Genomic DNA, 13,845 nt, shown 5'->3' with positions numbered 1-13,845 from the left:
TCATAAATTTGCCTTTTGTCTAAGTAGTTTTGACCTGTTTCTCAGATCATTGATCTTGCATGCACTTGTTAACTTTGAGTTCTACTTTTCCTGATCTTGTCACTTCTTTGACAGCTTTCTTTCTGAAGAAATGGGGAATGGAATGCTGGAACTGGATATTAAGCAGAATTAAGAATAGTTATATGATAGTTTAGTGTGAGGAGGAGACTTCAGAAGTGTGTAAAGAATCTTCTCCTTCCCATTAGTGGAAGTATGAAGGCATGGAAAGGCAGGAAATGAGTATCACTCTCCTTTTAATTCTTTTTTTAACAGGTGAATTTGACCATGACTTTGTAAAATTGTCTTGAACAAGAAAGGCACTTGCAAGGGGGTACATCATCAGACAAAATAAATACAAAAATGGTGCACACTATATACAATTTTTTCAGTTGACACATTTGGAGTAAGTTTGACTCTTGGATTTGAAAGTACCTGTATAGATGAGACTAGTTAAACTCCAGATTTTTTTTTTGTTACTTTGAGCTCCACTGAATTGACAGAAGTGGGGAGAGGCACAAGACTACATTTGTTTTGTGACTCCAAAAACAAGTTTCTGTAATAGGTTATATATGTAGAAGACTAATTGACTGTGATTCCTGTGAGCTGATCCCAGACAATTCTGAAGCTTGCCATAGATATTCTACATGTTTAGTGACAAATGCAAGCTAAGAAGCTGCATTGTGCAGTATGAACACCATCACTTTGCTTACAGGTACCTTCCCTCTAGTGTCTTGGCACATATGCCTTTTTCTCCCATCTGGTTCCAGAGACAGGAAGGCCATATGTGCTTTGCCTTGTTTTTTTGGGGTATGCTTTTTTTTCAGGTGTGCTGCTGTCCCATTCCTGCTTTCCCCATATTATAGTTAAAATACCAATTGCAAAAATTAGTAATGAGTAACAGGAGGAGGGAGCACTTATTAGCTGGTAAGAAATACAAATAAGAGGATGGGTTCAAGCCCAGCTTTTCAGTGACTGAAGACCTGGCTTCTGTCAACATGCAGTGTTCAATGTAGATTTGGGACTAAGTGGGATTCAGGAGGGATCCTGCAACATTAATGGTATGCATGTTGGCAGGTTGTCCTGGTTTCGGCTGGGATAGAGTTAATTTTCTTCCTAGTAGCTGGTACAGTGCTGTGGCTTGGATTTAGTGTGAGAATAATGTTGATAACGCACTGACGTTTTAGTTGTTGCTAAGTAATGTTTACACTGGTCAAAGACCTTTCAGCTCCCCATGCTCTGCTGGGTGCGCAAGAAGCTGGGAGGGGGCACAGCCAGGACAGCTGACCCCAACTGGCCAAAGGGCTATTCCATACCATATGACATCATGCTCAGTATAGAAACTGGGGGGAGTTGGCCAGGGGGCAGAGACCGCTGCGGGGACTGGCTGGGCATCAGTCGGCAGGGGGGGAGCGCTTGCATCACTTGTTTGTTTTTGTTTTGTTTTCCCTGGGTTCTCTCTCTCTCTCGTCGTTTTCCTTTTAATTACAATGTATTATTATTATATTTTTTCAGTTATTAAACTGTTCTTATCTGAACCCACGAGTTTTCTTACTTTTACTCTTCCGATTCTCTCCCCCATCCCACCGGGTGGGGAGGGTGAGCGAGCGGCTGTGTGGTGCTTAGTTGCCAACTGAAGCTAAACCATGACACAGGTTGTTTTAAATGTTCTATGCAAACAGTCTCCTCTGTAATCTCTTAATGATCTGAATGGTTTGGGTTTTTCAAAGATTTAAACATGACTACTTTGGAGACCTAAGTTGAACTGTAGTTTCTCCTTGTAGCTGCCAGAAGCTCTATTAACAACAGGTTCAACACAACCCCTTCAGTACTCAGGTGATCATTAAAAAAGGTTATTGTTGTTTTTCATTATCTAGGAACTTGTGCAGGCAGTAAATAAAGCAGATCTTGAGGAAGATGTTTGACTTCCATTTTTCTCTATTTAGCTTCTAGCACTCACAGTTCTGGTGCTCCTCTGCAGTGATCTAGTATTCTCTGTGCTTTTTCCCCAGTTGAACTATGCTGCACACTTTTAATGGTTCAGAAATCAGTGCCTCTTTCCCTGTCCTTCCAAAAGTTGCATCAGTCAAGTGGCAGTCCGGTCTGAGTGGTGCTGTGTCCTGTCTAATTTTGTCCACTACTTGGGTCTTAAGGCTTGTCTGGTACCTTACACAGCTGGGTTCTGCTTTTATCTAGAGCCTCCAAGTTCTCTTTGCAGGTAAATGTTAAGTTGCAGGTCAATGTCAGTTACTCTGCTGAGCCTGTTTTGCTCAGTCAAGTGCCTTCACTGTACGTACATCGGGCAGTGCCCCTGCACTGGGAAGTGATGTTCTCTTGAACACAAGCAATGCATGGCTGGAGGTCTGTTAAAATAAAACACTTACCCTTGTGCTGGAGGGTACCTCTCTGGACTGCTTCTTCTAAGGGCCTACTTAACCTTTTGTTCTTTAACAGAAGTTGTTGACATCCATGTAATCAAAATTCTGCTGACAGAATGTGAATGAGAATTGCCAGGAGGCAGAAGTGAGGAATTGCCATGGTAAAGGACCTTGGTACAGGAAATGTCTGAATTCATTCAGTCCCTTCCCAAGAATCAATAAAATGAGCTGATTGGAGTGTCACAGATCACTTGAACTCTTCCCTTCAACACCTAACTTCTACTGTAACTGGCTCCTGTCAGCAAGCAGCTATGAATGGAAACAGAGCTGTTTCTCTACTACCTTGGTCTCTTTCAGTGCTGGGCATCCATCCCAGAGCATGTGCAGAGGGCAAAAACAACAGTTCAAGTAGATGAATAATGCTAAAATTGGATCTTCAAACGCTGCACAAGTCATGTTTTCTCAAGTTAAAAAGGGTAAGGGTATTTGTTTCTTTTGGTTGGTGAGATTTTTTTGGTTTTTAACTGAAAGCAATGCTGAACTCAGCCACTGACATGATGCTTACACCATTAAATATTAAGAACATTAGCCATAGACATGGCAGAATTGATTTATCAGGCACAGGGAAAGCTGCTGTATGCTTTTTTTGCCTGCCATTAGCAATTTGCTGCTTGTTCAGGAAAGCATTGGAAACTAGCCACTCTTCAAACTTGATTCAAAGTGAATTTGCAAGTGTAAGTGAATGCTAAGCTGCTGTCTTCTGAAGCAAACTTGCATGCTGCTTTTTACTGGAATATCAAGCAATGCAAATTTATTTGTGTCTTGTCAATGTCTGTTTTCTGTGTTTTCTCTCTATATATGATAGCTTGTTTGTTTGAGAACTGCATATAAACACATTGCTTCATTTTGTGAATGTGGGAATAAACCGGAAGGCTGTAGGGAACTGTTGACTACTTCTGAGGATCTAGTACTGGAGTTGTGGTTCCAGGTTCTTTATGCTAAGGGCTATAGCTGCTACTTCTGCCTAGTATTTTGCTAATAGTATTGGCCAAGATGCTATGGAGGCTTTTCAGTTCACATGAAACTGTTTATTTTTTCCTGTATGTGCTTTAGTGACAGTGTTTCAGGCTTCTGTGTGGAAATGTGATCAGAATATAATACTAAGTAAATAGAGCACGAAAAACTAGTGAAGCCAAGTGCTACGTACAAAAGAACAGACAAAAGGCCATTCAGAAAAGGACCCGAGTACTTGTTTAAGCCTGTGGGTAAATTTTTCTTTAACTGCAGTAAGTGATGAGCATATGCTTAGAGCTGTGCAAATAAGTTTGTGCTTCCAATAACTGTAACTCCTTTGAGTTTTGTAGGATTCATGCATAAACTTAAGCACATCCTTAAGTACCCTTCTGAATAAAGGCTGTCATTATATTATGGCGATTATCAGAACAGCCTGTTACAGAATCACACGATACTCAAGGTTCAGGGAGACCTCTGGAGCTGTAGTCCACCCCCCTGGTCAGCCGGGGTCAGAGCAAGTTGCACAGGACCAGGACCATGTCCAGTTGGGCTTTTAATATTTCCAGGGATAGACACTCCACAGTTTCCCTAGGTAACCTGTCACAGTGTTTGACCAGCCTCACAGTGTTTTCTTGTTGTCTTTAATTCTTTTTCCACTTACTTCTTCTGGTTGTATATCTAAATGTCCCAATGCCATTTCTGTCTTTTTAGTCCTACTGGGCTTTGCTTAGGTGAATTTGTGTCTAAGTTGTTCAGTTCTTCAACAGGGTCTGTTTTTATGGAAGTAACTGCTAAATGGTCTGACACAAAGCTGGGATCAGTGTTGATCGGTGTCTTTAACAGTCACTTCATTTTCATCTCTGGCTTTTCAGTGTTTTTAGCCTCAAGACTTAGATTCATGGAAATCTCTGAAAGACCTTGCACAATATTTTCTCAAACTCAGCACTGCTGGAACTTCCTCTAAACTGTTGTCAATTAAAGGGTTCAACAGTTGGAGGCCTCGTTAACTATTACAGTATGTACTTGCTCAGGAAAAAAATCTAAAACTTATTACAAATTCAGTAAGTTCTTACTGAGGTCATGCTTCTTGCAAGATGTTACGGACATTCTGAACTGCATTATTCACAGTGCTACTCAGATTGTACTTGGATTTGCTTTGGGGAAATTTGTGAAAGGTGGGTTTTGAGACTGCAGTGGGGTGGTTTTTCCCCAGATTACATGGTGAGCTGGTAGGTTTTATGCTTGTACCCATGGTGGTGATTTTTCTAGTACTGGAGGTGAGCACAGTGTCAAACATGTTCTGTGTTTCCCCAGTGTGTGTGTGCTATAGCTGCTAGGGTTGTCTGAGGAGGACATAGACTCCTCCAAAAATGCGTAATATTTCTCTAGTTCTGTCATCTGTCACAGGTGTAGGTAAGGTTCTTACCTGCCGCAAACCATGTCAGTGTACTCCCAGTTATTATTTGGCTCTCTACTTTTAATTTCTTCTATAATAGAAACAAGTAATAATTGATGAGTGAATGTGTTCATTTACTTAAATTTGTTTTTCTTTTTTCTCATAGTAAACTACTGGGTATTTGTGTTTAAAGCAGTCAAGCTTGGAAAAAATGTGATTTTAAATGAGAAGTAGGCTAATTCAGAGCAGAAACAGACCTTAAAGACCTGTTGTACTTTGAAGAAAGAAAAACTCTAAGGAACACTTCCTATCAAATGTTGCTGGGTGTTCTAAAAATCATTAAGACTGGGTGGGCTTTTTTCTTAGTTCAAAAGATATGGCAGCCGATAGGAGGACGTGCTTTTGGATCTCATTGTGAAGACAAAATTAACTGGGCACTGAACTGGAAGTTAGTGGTTGCCTGAGGAGCAATGATTATGGCCTGAATAGATTCATTGTGAAACAGCCAGTAACCTTGACAGCTGATACTTCGAAATGAGTACTCTGCTTAAGCTGAGGAAAATGATAAAGAAAATTGATCGTGGGGATGAAGTTGTTATCAAACTGGAATCTTTGCTCAGTTCTGTCCAGCAATTGCTTCTGTCTGCTGTCTGGGCACTTTTGCTCATTTGGACTTTTCCTAATACTCAAATGCTATTCTTAAACCAGAAAAGCTTTTTAAAAAAAAAAAAAAAAATTTTGTTTTGGTGCACCTGGCTATTGCCTGCAAGCATAAATAAATTTCTGGAGCATAGGATACAGTCTGAAGAGGGCAGCCACACAGGATGCTGGACTAATTCAAAGCACTGAACAATTTTTAAGTCAAGTACAGACCCAGACAACAGGCTGGCATTGTTCTATTCCATCATTCTGTTTTGAACTCAGATTTTTTTAATGACAAAAGACCATTAACCTTTGGCTCCGATGCCAGCCCAGGAAATTCTTACAAGACTTTCAGAATCCAGGTAGCATTTGACAATCCCTCTGTAATGTGAATTTAATGTCAGGCAACAGCAGGCTCTCTCCTTTAAGCTAACCTTTGATTTGCTTGATTAAGAACCTAATCCATGAATCTGTGTTTTCACAAGTGTGAAAATCCTGTAGTTACATTATCCGATTCAGTGGGGCCTGTGCTCCTAGACACTTGGGTGCCTTGAGAATAATATCTGCCTGCCAAATCCTGAAGGAACTGAAGTAAGCATGTTGTCATCTGTGAAGCATGAAAGGTCATGGGCAAAAAAGAAGAAAACCACATCAGTGCTATCAACAGGTAGACTTAACTTCATCAGACCTCCTCACGTGAGAACAGCCATCTTGTGAGACATGGGTAGGAGCTGCTGTCGTACCTGCAAAAGTGCTCTGCTTTACTTTAAGACAGTGTCAGTTCTGCTGATGCTACTCAAGCTAGGGAAGTTTTTGTCTCTGGAAGGAGAGAGATGGCTGCCTGCAAGAATTCACTGTACTGCCTTCTGTAGGAAAACCCCAACCAGCCATCACTGTTCTACCTCTGAGGAAAGCTGTGGAAAGCTTGGAAGGGTAGTGGGGGTACTGGCCAAGATTTCATTCCTCCATGTGGAAAAGTGGCTCAGGAGTGACATGGAGTTCCAGAATAAATACCAATGAGAGCTTCTTTTAGACCAGACCATGCTGCAACCTGTTCTGCTTACAGTTCCCTTGTCTGTGATCAGCGCACTTCTGAATACTGTGATACGGCTGGGTCTGTAAATCAGCCATTTCTTCATGCTTACTTGACCTGTCTTGCTTCCGAGCTTGGTCAAACATTTGCCTATGGAAGCATCCCCTTCAGAACAGGACTTCAGCCCTGTTCCTGCCTTCTTGTCTTCAAGGTGAAGACAAAGCGTTGTTCTGGCAGGGAAGAGCTCTGTAATGGATCTAGTGTCATACAAACACCCTGGAGGGTCACATTTACACAAGGCATTCAGAGAACAGAATTGGAAAGGTCCAGACCACTCCCCAGCCTGCCATGGGCACAACCTCAACTCCTGGTATATGTGTTCCTGCACAAGGAGCAGGAGATCCACACAGCTGCCCTTGTAGCTCTTTGCCTTTGTTGTCTGGAAACAGATATTGAAGTTAAAAAATTTTGAAAAGGTGAGAGATTCTTATATTGGCCTGATTTAAGTGCAGTAATTCATGCTGTAGACCATACTGCGAAATAGATTTATTTGAATGATGGTGACCCCTTCATACTGTTTTCCAGTTGGCCTAACGTGTCTGTACAAGGAAACAAACATAAAGGAGATTTTTACCACTTTTTTCTTCTGCCTTTCACACAGACTTGTCTTGTAAAATACTGGGCTGGGACCAGGCAGCAATGGCATTTTGACCTCAAGTGGGATGTCTAGCAGCGGTAGCAGCTGTGTATATCCTCCTCTTAATTGCCGTCTTCTTTGTCTAAGCTAGAGAGATGCTCATGGGAGTTGTGTGAGATCTTAATAATCCTCTTGTGTGTCAGTTACTGTAAATGATCTTTCAAGACTTCAAGCAGAGGAAGATAAATAGGGGCGTACTCATAAGCTGGGTTCTGCTTCATTACCGTACAGCTCTACTTCTTAAACCAAACCCTGTGCTCTCATACCGTCACTCCCATCTGCTTAGTTGTAATCCAGGATGCAGAAAAGAGGTCCAACACAAAGAAGAGCATTGCCAGCAGTTCAAAGGAGGTGATCTTTCCCCTCTCCTCAGCACTGATGAAGCCACAGCTCAGTGGCCTACTCAGTGTGCAGTGCTGAGTTCCCCAGTATGAGACAGACATGGATATACTGAGGGCTACTCAGCAAAGGGCTACTCAGATGATGAAGAGCTTAGGCTCTCCCCAGGTGTCAGATGCTCTGAGAGAGCTGGGTCTGTTTAGCCTGGAGAAGAGGCGGCTCAGGGAGATAGTACCCATGCGTATAAATTCCTGACAGGGTAAAGACAACTGATGCAGACCTTTCTCGGTGGTATCCAGTGGAAGGACAAGAGGCAATGGGCACAAATGAAATATAGGAAATTCCATTTAAACATAAGAAACAGTGGTTTGGTTTTTTTCCCTGTCAGGGTGGTCAAACACTAGAACAGACCCAAACCTCTGCCCCTCAAGTGTTCTCTGGTGGGCTCAATTTACCAGAAGTTGTTCTCGCACCAGGGAAAGCGTGTCTTTGCAATGCTCTGCTCTCTAGGGTTAGGGATGTGGCCCGCACGGGCAGTGAGACAGCCGAGGCAGCGCTGTGCTGCTGCGTATGACCGTGTTTGTGCAGTGCTGGTGCAGGCAGCAGCTCTGCAGCAGCTGTCGGCACTCTCCACTTGTACAGTGAGCCCAGTAGGTTCCTGCTGGCCCTCACCAACAACCATGTCTTGACCCCTCTCCCACCGTCTGGGTGTACAGAATACCTGAAGTGATTAGGGGAGGTTTTATCTCTGACCAGTTCTCTGTGGCAGAAGAGGAAAAAAAAAAAAAAAGGTCTCTTCAGAAAAATTAAGGGGGCATTTAGAGACATACTGGAGTAGCTGTCCATCTAATTTGTAGTTCTGTATCTGAAAATAGTTAACACCAGGTGTTTCAGAAGCAGCATGTCTCTTGGTTTCATTTTCTTAAATCACATTTTATGATAAAGTATATTATTTTCCAGGAACTAAACCTTGGGAGAACTTTTATTTGTTGTACTTCAACAAAATACAAAAATCTGGTGGCCACTGGGCCAATATTGTCTCTTTAAGTCTTATAGCTATGCTAAGAACAGTGTGGTACGTCAAAGGGATTCACCATTACTGGTGGTACCTCTTAGTGCTACTTCACTGATCCTTAGTGCAAGGAGGAGTTTACCCATGGTCCCTGCAGACCCTTGTATGCTCTTCCACGAAGGTGGACACTGGTGGGAGCTCACAGGATGCACCAGCAGCTGTGGGCACAGTGCGGCTGCTGTGACTGCCATCCCCAGGAGCTGAGGCAGGTGAACGCAAGGAGCACAGCAGCCCTGGCGCAAAGTGCAGCAGTGTTTGGTCCTGCTGAGTTGAGTGTTCATGCAGATGGTGCCTTTCTGGGAAAGGCAGTGCTTGGACTTGGCATTCCTCCCATCTTCGAGGAGCTGTGGCCGTGCAATCCTGGGTAAATCAGCAGAGGGCAGCCCTTTAACAGCAAGGACTGTGTAGCCCTGAGTTAAGTATCACTTTACTGCTGCACAGTGGAGCATGCTCCCTTCACAGGCACAGAGAAGCCCACAATAAGTAGCTGCTTATTGACAGTCCCATTGACAGCTCTAGGGGTAAGTGACGCGAGTCAGTAGGCAGGACAGATGGCACATAGGGAGTAACAGCAGTAGCTGTGGAGCCCAAACAGCTGCTCTTGCCCTGTCCAGCCTTGCACAGTGTTCATAACTGTCCTGGTGCCACGACCGGACTTCTGAGCACGCCAGAAGTGCTGGCTGGCTGCGTGTATAGCTAAGGAGCGATGTCTGATCAGATTACCCAAATACACAGCTTGTTCCCTTGCTTTGGCAGGAGGCACGAGCTACACAAAAAGCGTTTCTTGAAGAGTTCTTCACTTGAGGACCTGGAACAGTCTGTGTCTTGGCTTTGTGATCAAGAGACGTAAATGTGCAGATGTTTATAAATATCAACTCAGGGGAAAAAAAAAAAAAAAGAAGTGGATCTGCTGAAACAACATGGAGTTCACAGGCAAAAGGGGCCTCTTGGCTGATCCAAAACTCCCAGCCTGTAGCAGCTTTTGACTTTGGCTATTAACTTTAAAAAACCTGAACCATCCTTACAGCAAGCAGAGAAATTTTTTTTTTTTTTAAATCTTGAAGTATTTGAAATAAATTAAAACATCACAGCGGTATCTCACAAGAATTTTGAAGCTGGGAAACTGAAGATGTAATGGCATTTATAATCCTCTCCCTCCTCAGCAAAAAAGCCTGTCTGGATCTGGGTTACTGAGTCCTGCAGGTTCACTGCAGGAATGCAGGCCCCTATCCAATGGAGTGAAGCACTGGGATTAATCACCTGCTTAAGGTTAATCACTTAGTTAAGTGTTTTTCTGGGATAGGCCCATTTGCAGGGGATAAAAAGGCCCACAGATAACCAGTGAAGGCAGTGCAAAACAGGATTATTTTCTAATGATATTAAGTGCCTTTTATCTTGGATGGCTTGTGAGAAATGAAATCCTAAGCCTGCCACTAACCCTTCAACTTGTTTGGGAGGTTTTCAGAGCTGGCCCAGGAGTTCCCTATATAGGGTTCCAGACCTTATATCAGCATCAGCTTCAGACTGATAAATGTTAGCCAAAAAAAATTATTCTTCCTTAATGCATCCTCTGTGCTATAGTGCTACTGGTAAGTGGGAAGGGTTCCACTACCAGTCTAATATGATGTCCCCTGCAAATTTTTTCTTGTAGTCTGTGCTGTCCACCAGATCTGGGGAGGTGGTGGCAGGAGAGCTGTTTCGCCCATGTTGGCTATACCTTCCAGCGTGTTTCCTCACTGATCACTGCAGGCTGGTGCTGCTGCTCACCCTCTGATCAGCCAGGCAGGTGTGGATGCCCCAATGGCTTGGGAAGCAAAACCCAGACAGTCTGAATGCTGGAATGGATGTGGTTAAGAATTTAGCTTTCTAGAAAGTCACATAAAGATGGATATGTCTCCTTCTGCAGTTATCTCGGGTTGCCTGACTATGCTGTTTTCTCTGGGAACGTTAAGATTTCCTGGGAGAAAAGATTGTAGTGTGGCATCATCCCTCCCTTCCTTTCAAATCTCCTCCTTGGCTGCTGGCTGAAGTAACCTGGACAGCTCTTCGCCCACACCCTGATATTGTGCGTTTTCACCACCAACACACATAATGCAAAACACTGAAATTTCCACTGGTTTTTTAGTGTCATGTCATTAATTCTGTGCTTGCTGTAAGGATGGTTCAGGTTTTTTTTAAAGTTCATAGTCAAAGTCAAAAGCTGCTACAGGCTGGGAGTTTTGGATCAGCCAGGAGTTCCCTTTTGCCTGTGAACTCCACGTTGTCTCAGCAGATCTACTTCTTTTATTCTTTTTTTTTTTTTTCCCCTGAGTTGATACTTATGTTTTATTGAAGCTTCCTTTTGGGTTGGGTGGGTCATAAAGCCTGGCCAGTAGCAGAGCACATTTCTGTTGAATTTGATTCTTTCCTCAGAAAGAGGAATTCCCTGTCTGAACTTGGTGAGTAGAGGGTGACAGATAAAGGAAGCGGGAAGAGCTGCCTGTCCTAAAGACAGTCTCAGCCTGCAGCAAAGACTCTTTCTTTCTTCAGAGAATCTGGTGTTCATTGCTGTTCCTGGGCTTCCAATAAATGCACGTGCCTGGGAAAAGGGCGGTCAATCCATCAGCTGTAGCCTGGCAGCTGGAGAGCCTGGTGCTCAAGGCTCTTGATTGAATCTGCTAAAGGCAAAAGAGAAGCTGCAGTTATGTACATGGGAAGGAAATGAAAGCGATTTCAATTATGCTTATGTTTTGGAAAGGCCTGGGGTCAAAATGACATCGGGGACCTCAAGGCTCTAGTCTCAATGAAGAGGTGAAAATGTTAGCACAGTTGAGTCCGCGATTTCCCCGTGGCAGGCTGAGTTCAAGAAAGTTTGCTTATCTGAGGCAGTGCAATTCCTCAGCACCTCCAGAATGCCATGCATGTTCTTGGGTGCCTTTCTTATGGTGATAAACCATTACTGGCCTTTCTTCCCAGTGAAAAAGGAGATGAAAACCTCAATCCTTGCAACCTTGGGCTTGTCTTGTCACTGTGGCTGCTGTTGTCTTGCCTTAGTACTCCTTGTGCTTGAGACTCTTATTCTGATGTTTGGTCTTCCTGAGAGGGAGTCACAGCTTTCTGCATGTTGTTTTCATGTGATATGTCCTTCCCATTGCTTCTATTTTCCTTTTGTTTTCATGTTTAGCTCCAAAAAACAGCCTCACTGTTCACTGGTTTTCCATGGCTGCTTAGCTCAGTTGAGTGGGATGCTGATGGGCAGCTGATCGGATGCAGCCCCTCGCTGGCACCAAACCAAGCTCATAACCTTAGTAGGAATGTTTTGCTTCTGACTGGATAAAGAAGGGTGGGTGCTCTAGGGATGATTTTATTTCTTGTCAAGTGACCCGTCACAGCACTCTTCTCCTCAGCCCCTTGGCAAACACTCCAGTTCTCAGAGCTGTTCCTAATGTAGCAAACCAAAGGCAGAAATGGCACGGCCATAAGTGTTGGCCTCTGATCATTGGTGTTGTGCTGGCTTGTGCTCTCCTGCAGTGCCCAGCCTCTTCTGAGGAGCCGCGGGGGCCAGGGGCTCTCCGCAGCAGGCAGGATGAACAGGGCTACCCCATTCTGTGACAAGCATCGTTGTGTTACCTGTCCTCTCGCAGCCAGGTGAATGAGACCTAATGATTTTACTTACCAGTATAGCCATAGCCCAGTTCATCGCAGTGCAGTCGCTGGAGCTGTATGGTGTGACGATTTGCAGTGGCTGGTAAAATCTCTGCAAGAATGTGCATGGGTGCGGGGATAAGGAAGTGAACCTGTGTGCTGCAGCTGGAATTGTGCATCACAATGGGTTTTTGCTTCTTAATTTAGACAGATTTGGAAAAGCTTTGTGTTTGTGAAAATACTAATTCGCTGGCTCATAAACTCTCTTTTTTTCTGTCCCACATCTAATAGATATTTGATAATTAACAATAAACTTTTAGATTTGTTTTGCCTCTGTGTAAAAAATCAGAGCGATGTTTAATATGAAATGGTGTCTGCTGCTCCTTTAGTGAACTGCTAAAAAGCAGAACAATAACTGGCTTGCATGCCTTAGAAGTCACAAATAACATTTTGAATGGTTTGGATCATAATGGCTGTATTCATTACCCCCTACAGATTGGCTCTCATAATCGAAACAATTTCTCTATATGTTGTGTGACTTACGGCATGCCTATAATTCCAATGAGATCCTTGTAGACAGTATTTAATCAGCCATATGGCACAATATGTGTAAATTCCTTAAGAGTATGACTACATGGCAACTCTATCCAATTCAGTATCTTGCTGTGAAGACACAGCACACAATAACATAAGTAAAAAGATCTAAAAGTAAGGCTTTAATGTACAAAACATAAAGGATCAATGGCGCTCTCAACTTCTATTATAATTTCAAAATCACCATCCTTAAAAACAGTGCACAATGACAAAGTGACAAGGACTAGGAATTAACTTCAGTCCTAAGGAACCTTCCTTCCACATCCTTACTTCTGCCTTTTGCAGCCGGGCAGCCAGATGGGATCATGGCCTCTATAATCAAAGCGCTTTCCTATAGCAAACGCTATAGGTTGGAGATGCTCAGTAATAAGATCTTGTCCTGGATCCAGCTTAGCCTTACAGGAACACAGCTAGTACAGCAGGGACGCACCTTGGGCAGAGCTGCACGGAGACCACCAGTCCAAACGGACTGGTGCGCCATTTGGCACCGAGCCTCCTCGGGGTAGTGTTGGCGTAAGCGTCCGGTACCTTCGCCTAGAGGCTGGCTGCCGTTGGGTGGGCCCCAGCCCCGGCGTGCCCTTGCTGGGCAAACCGCTGCTGCCTCCCTGGAGCTCCGTCAGGGAGCATCCCCCGCAGCTGCGGTGCGGCCGGGAGCACCTCCCCGGCGCAGGCACGGTCTGGCAGTGCCAGGCGGTGGCACCGCGCCCGCCCGGGGGCTTGCTGGCTGTCCCCCGCGGAGCCCCAGCCCGGGCTTTGCGTGCCGGGGCAGGACGGGTGTCCGGCGGAGGGAGGAGAGGCGGGGAGGGGGAGCGCGGCACACGGGGCAGCCGGCCCCGGGGCGGCACCTGCCGCGGGGACAAAGCGGGGCCGGGCCGGGGGTCGGGGCGGGGCGGGCCGAGCGGGGACCCTCCCCGTCCCCGTCCCCGTCCCCGCCCGCCGCCCGGCGGCTCCGCCCGCCCCCGGCCCGGCCCCGCCGCGCCCGCCCGCCGGCAGGGAGGCAGGGAGGCAGCAGCCCGCGGC

This window comes from Ciconia boyciana, chromosome 12 (assembly GCF_034638445.1).
Source record: "Ciconia boyciana chromosome 12, ASM3463844v1, whole genome shotgun sequence".
Lineage (NCBI taxonomy): Eukaryota > Metazoa > Chordata > Aves > Ciconiiformes > Ciconiidae > Ciconia > Ciconia boyciana.
Note: the sequence above shows the minus strand (reverse complement) of the source record.